The 6,148-nt window shown below is 30.8% G+C and overlaps 2 long non-coding RNA genes across 2 annotated transcripts; both read left to right on the top strand.

Moving 5' to 3' along the window:
- Positions 1-1,746: 1,746 nt before the first annotated feature.
- On the top strand, positions 1,747-3,798 carry LOC111704423 (uncharacterized). Its single transcript, XR_002765828.1, has 3 exons — positions 1,747-1,773; positions 2,933-3,032; positions 3,759-3,798. It is a non-coding gene; the product is annotated as an uncharacterized LOC111704423 (long non-coding RNA).
- LOC111704422 (uncharacterized) lies at positions 3,792-4,363 on the top strand. Its single transcript, XR_002765827.1, has 3 exons — positions 3,792-3,827; positions 3,909-3,955; positions 4,256-4,363. It is a non-coding gene; the product is annotated as an uncharacterized LOC111704422 (long non-coding RNA).
- The last annotated feature ends 1,785 nt before the right edge of the window (positions 4,364-6,148 follow it).

Below are 6,148 nucleotides of genomic sequence, written 5' to 3' on the forward strand. Positions count from 1 at the left end.
TTGCCCAATCATTAAAAAGTCCTTAAAAATACAATATTCATGGACGAATACTTGATCTAACCTTGGAAACGTCATATTTAAAGAGTTTCAGATCGTCTGTTAGTCTCATCCTCGAACTTTTATTCGTCTTTCAATTATTATATCGAATACGTCTTATTCTAACACAATTTACTGAGGCTGATCATTTTTCTCCTTCACATTTTAGACTTTTAAGTTTTACCATTTTCTGCTTTCCATATTTTTCCTATTTTCAATTTCTAAAGTTAATTAATGTGAATTTTTAGGTTTGACTATTTTACCCTTTTTTTCCAAATCAAGTTGCATCGGAATAAGATTTGACATTTTCTTTTAGCTGAAGACGATATTTCACCAGTTCTACGATTATATGAATTGCAAATAAACTGATTTCGATTCCAAACAAAATTTCTAAACTATTTTGACCGAAATAACTAAATAAGTGTTTTTTTACGGAATGGATGATATGCCCTTTTCTATATAATAAAGCTCTTCGCTCATATACAGGGTGTCCCGCGAAACATGACATTTAATTAATAGCTATTTTGAGTTAAAGAAATCTTTTGCTTAATTATATTTTACTTTGAAATGAATTTTGATATAATATGACTCCCATATAATATTTTTTTTGATCTTTGGTATCAAACAACTTAACAAATTAGGGAAAAAGACATTCTAAACTATTCACCAACTGTCATGTTTCGTGGGACACCCTGTATACATATATATATGAGCCTACTCCACAGGTCCTCGAGGAGTGAGTATATTTTAGGGTAATTTACGAAGAATTATTATTGTTTAGATAAAAGCACACATGAGGAATACGCGTTCATCGCACTTCCTCCCCATTCCATATATAATCTACTTCCCCCTTCCATATATGATCTACTCCCCCTTCCATATATAATCTACTTCCCCCCTCCATATATGATCTACTCCCCCTTCCATATATGATCTACTTCTCCCTTCAATTTATAATCTGCTTCCCCCCTCCATATATAATCTACTTCCCCTTCCATACATAATCTACTTCTCCCTTCTATATATAATCTACTTCCCCCCTCCATATATAATCTAATTCCCCCTTCAATATATCGTCTACTTCCCCCTTTTATATATAGTCTACTTCCCCTTCAATATATAGTCTACTTCCCCTACAATATATCTACTACTTCCCCTTCAATATATTGTCTACTTCCCCTTCAATATATCGTCTACTTCCCCTTCAATATATCGCCTACTTCCCCCTTTCATTTTCCACTTACCCACTTCAATTTTTCACGCACACTGTCTTTTAGTGAGAAATATATTCATTTTTCTCTTTTTACGTCGTTTCTAGCTGAGATGATATAAATATGACAGTCATGAAAGACTTTATTCCTGAGTCATGATAAAATTAAAGCCAGAGTCTTTGCAAGAAACTCAGATTTTCTAATCCCTTTATTTTTCAACCCAAGGTAGATCTTACGTATTTCAAAACTATGAATTCAAGTACAACTAGTATAGATTATTTTTGAATATCAAAGGTATACACCATCAGGCTGCAAAGATATGGGGGTTAGAACATTAAATTTTTTTAGAAAAAAAACTCAATTCCTATCTGTATCTATATTTTATAGTATTTTCAGAAAAAATATCTTTGTGCGTGGGATTTATAACAATTCTGATTAAAGTTGCTTGTCATGCTCTTTGATTGTCATGCTCAGCTTAATATTAAATATTTAGTTAAAGACTGGTTGGAAAAGATGGAGTACGGAGGTATACAGATAAAAGCTTTCTGGGTGCTTCGTGCCCATCTTCTATTTTAATTGTGAACATTTTCTCTTTGTCTAAATTGTAAAACTTTACTTTTAAATTTCATGAAACTCGAATTTTTGCAGGCACATTTTTTAAATTTTGATCATCCATAAACCTTTTTCTGGGGTCATGTGAGGTCCCACAAAAAATTTGGGCCCGATCGGTTCACGTTTATTGGATACAAACAAACAAAAAACACCCAGACAAAAAAAGCATATATTTAGACTAGGCTTTTAGGGCGCATCGTGCCCATCCCTTATTTTAATTGTGAATATTTTCTCTCTTTCTATAAATTGTAAAACAATAACAAACTAAAAATTTCGCGGATTTTACGAAAATAAATTTTCGTGGATTATCAAAATTTTCAAAAATTGAATTTTGTTAGAGGCAAATTAAAAAATTCGATCATCCATAAACCTTTCCTGGGGTCACATGAGGTCCCACAAAAAATGTGGACTTAATCGGTTCTGCCGTATTGACGTTTGAAGTGGATACAAACATACCAACAGACAAGCAAAGTATATATAGAAGCACAGAGCGAGAGAGAAGGGAAGGAGTTTGTTTACAATCTTTTGTCGATCAGTAGTTAGGACACAGATCTTAAACTTTATGTAATTTCTTAGACCCGGTCCTCCTACATATACTTAGGAGTGCAGAATCTTGTTTAAATAAAAGTTGCCCAAAGCTGCCCTAATACAATTAAAGCTGATATAAGACAGAATAATGGCTGTCTTTTTTTAAATTTTTTTTGGTTGACATGTGGCTGCTTATAACTTTGCCTTTTGTAATAACGGTAACGACCGTAAACTTTCCGAAAATAATTTTTTATTTGATTATTTTTAACTGCAGTGGTTCTTTATTTTCAATTTTTTGACGAGAATGTAAAATAAGCTGATTTTAAAAAGGTGATTCGGATAATAGTTTTGCATTTTTTTTTTTTTGGTAAAAATGGTTTTATCGTTGTCAAAAAAGATTGTATTGTTTCTAGAAAAGAATGTTGGTCAAATATATTTAGTTCTATGTTTCAAATTGTTTTGATTTTGGCTGGTTATATATTATTCCTGAAATTCATCTTTTGGAAAAAAACTGATTTTAGAATTAATTCGTTATTATTGTTCAGTGCTTAGGTTATGATTTCCAAATTGAACATTAGTTGAAAAGAAGATGATAGCTCTACTTTTACAGTTTCTTGATAACACTCTACTCTTTATTTTATCTAGGTAGGTTAATTTGATTAACATTCTAATTTGAATGGTTTGTTTAGTTTGGTTAAATTAGCTAGTTTGGTTTGTTTGGTTAGTTTGGATGGTTTGTTTAGTTTAGAATTAATTTTGTTAGTTTGATTGTTTTGGTTAGTTTGGTTGGTTTGGTTGGTTTGGTTGGTTTGGTTGGTTTGGTTGGTTTGGTTAGTTTGGTTGGTTTGGTTAAATTGGTTGGTTTGGTTAGTTTGGTTGGGTTGGTTGGTTAACTTAACTAGCTTGATTAGCTTAACTAGTTTGATTAACTTAACTAGCTTGATTAGCTTAACTAGCTTGATTAGCTTAACTAGCTTTAATAGCTTAACTAGCTTGATTAGCTTAACTACCTTGATAAGCTTTACTTGCTTGATTAACTTAGCTACCTTGATAAGCTTTACTAGCTTGATTAACCTAACTACTTTGATAAGCTTTACTATAGCTTGATTAACTTAGCTACCTTGATAAGCTTCACTAGCTTGATTAACTTAGCTACCTTGATAAGCTTTACTATAGCTTGAATAACTTAACTACCTTGATAAGCTTTACTAGAGCTTGAATAACTTAGCGACCTTGATAAGCTTTACTAGCTTGATTAACCTAACTACCTTGATAAGCTTTACTAGCTTGATTAGCTTTACTTTAGCTTGATTTACTTAGCTACCTTGATAAGCTTTACATGCTTGATTAACTTATCGACCTTATTTTTAGATCTCGTTTTCTTCATTTCTTCGCCTGTTGTAGTTCCTACTATTTAATTTTTCTGTGCTGGTTGCATAGGTAAATAAATTAACAACTTCTAAATTTTCTGAGCGCATGAAAATCATTTTCCAGTATTCTTTAAATATATTTATGTTTCAGTATGCTTAAACTGTCAGCAATTATGATAAGGGTTGGATTCACTATAGGTAGGTCGATTTGTCCACTCCACTTTCATTGACTCTGTGGCCTTCTTCTAATTTCTGTGGATGAAATTGTTAATTTGCAATGTATTTTTGTTCTTTTATACCTTTATTGTTCCTCCTCTTCAATCATTTGTTTCCATCACAACCCAGGGGGATGGGCTGGATGCCAGAAAAAAAGTTTACCATCAGATGAAGTTCAAGATGTCGTGTAATGTAACCAAGTTTCTCCAACATTGCATGAATGTTTAATTTTAACTGTATGAACATTAAACAAAGTTAAATCTTCTAATAATAATATTTCAGGTCAACGAGATGATTTTTCTGAAATTGAAAACAATTCTTCAGATTTCGATATGTTTACAAAATGAATAGATTAATTAATAGAAAAATTAATAAAATATTTAAATCTAATTGTTTGAGTTGCTTCTTTGTCTTCTTTAGAAGAAGAAGAAGAAACGAAATTTCTTTAGTAGTTCCAGAAAGGAAATGAGTCTTTACCAAAAACTAAAATTTTAGACTCATATATCTTTGCAACCTGATGGTGTAAACCTAGGATTAGAAAATTAAAGTTTGCGACAAAGACAAAATTGCTTTATATTCTTTTGCTTATACATAGTAGAAACTGATTACAGAGAATCTCCATAAAAATGTAAATTTGATAAATCATAATAAAAGACGTAAAGATACAGGTAAGATTTCCAAAATGTAACGACTAGCTTGTAAAGATATGGTGTTAATCCTAATATTGATTAATTGAAAGTATCCGAAACTTACAAAATTACGAGAATATATCTTGTTATGGATTTCTCATTTGTAGTACAGTCTTAGTTTGATCAAAGGAATTAAGTCTTTGTCACCAACTAAAAAAAAGTAATCCCCATATCTTTATAATGTACTGCAGTAGACCTTTGATATTTCAAACTTAGATTATTTAATCTAATATAATTCATAGTTTGAAATATCTAAGGTCTCCTTCATTGGGTTACAAAGATATTGTGATTAGAAAATTAGAGTTTGTGGCAAAGACTCAATTCCTTTGTAATTTTAGTCCATAAAGATATCTGAATTCGGGCATTATCTTATTCCTATGTTTTTAGACGCCCAGCATTATAAGACAAAAAATTTTCTCACATTGTGAAACAGCCAAAAAAGTATTTAACACAAAATTTGAATATTGTGTTTTTAGTCACAGCTCCCTTTTCTTAAAAATATTTCTTAGATGCACCCCAATAAAAATCAAAACTATAAACTATTGGGCTAAGTCCCACCAATAATTTGCCGTTACTTTTGACCTTTCTAGATTGGCAGAATTCGAATTCTCTTTATAGACCTATCACTATTGTTTCAGTTGAAGTATATATTTCCATTTACTGATAGCGCCGATTGAAGGATTTGAAAGATAGATGTTACCGCCATGTTATTTCTATTGGTACAGAATAGACAACAAACACATGACTGAACCCTGATTGGATCAGGTGCTAATGGACTCGGCATATGGAGTACTATAGAATTAAAAAGACTGCTTTCAAACTCTTCGCTATCTAGTAGGTCTAAGCATACAAAACGAATATTCCGTAAATATATTCTTTTTTTAAAGTATATATCAGACAAAAAAAGGAGGGCATCAATCGTCATATATATTGTAGTTTTAAACTTCTCGTTTTATTCAACAAATTATACATGACTTCACTTTATTAGTTCATACGTGTCTTAGCATCTATAGTTGAACTTAAAACTCAAATCTTTTGAAGTAAAAAGCATGCTATTGGTTCTCTAAATTGTCTTATTTGATTCTTAGATAAGATAAGATAAGATAAGATAAGATAAGATAAGATAAGATATAGTTTATTGCTAAAAATACACAAGTTATAATGTTACAGGCAAAAAAAACTATTTTTAAATTGTAAACTATATGAATGTATTATATCTATTAGGTGGAAATAAGCTGTTTTGGGTATTATCCCCGCCTGATTAATATTAAAACTTTTACAATATGACGAATATTATATACTAGGTTTTGAAATTATAATTAGTCAGGGATTACTAGTTAAATTTAGAGAGACCGAGGTGCAGCATAACAAAATAATTATTTTTCAGTTTTAAAGTTTAGTACGTATAACAGAATAAGATTTAGCATGTGCAAAAATCTACCAACTTAGAATCCTAATGGAGAATAATAAAATACAATAAATAAAT

This window comes from Eurytemora carolleeae, unplaced genomic scaffold (assembly GCF_000591075.1).
Source record: "Eurytemora carolleeae unplaced genomic scaffold, Eaff_2.0 scaffold362, whole genome shotgun sequence".
Classification (NCBI taxonomy): Eukaryota; Metazoa; Arthropoda; class Copepoda; order Calanoida; family Temoridae; genus Eurytemora; species Eurytemora carolleeae.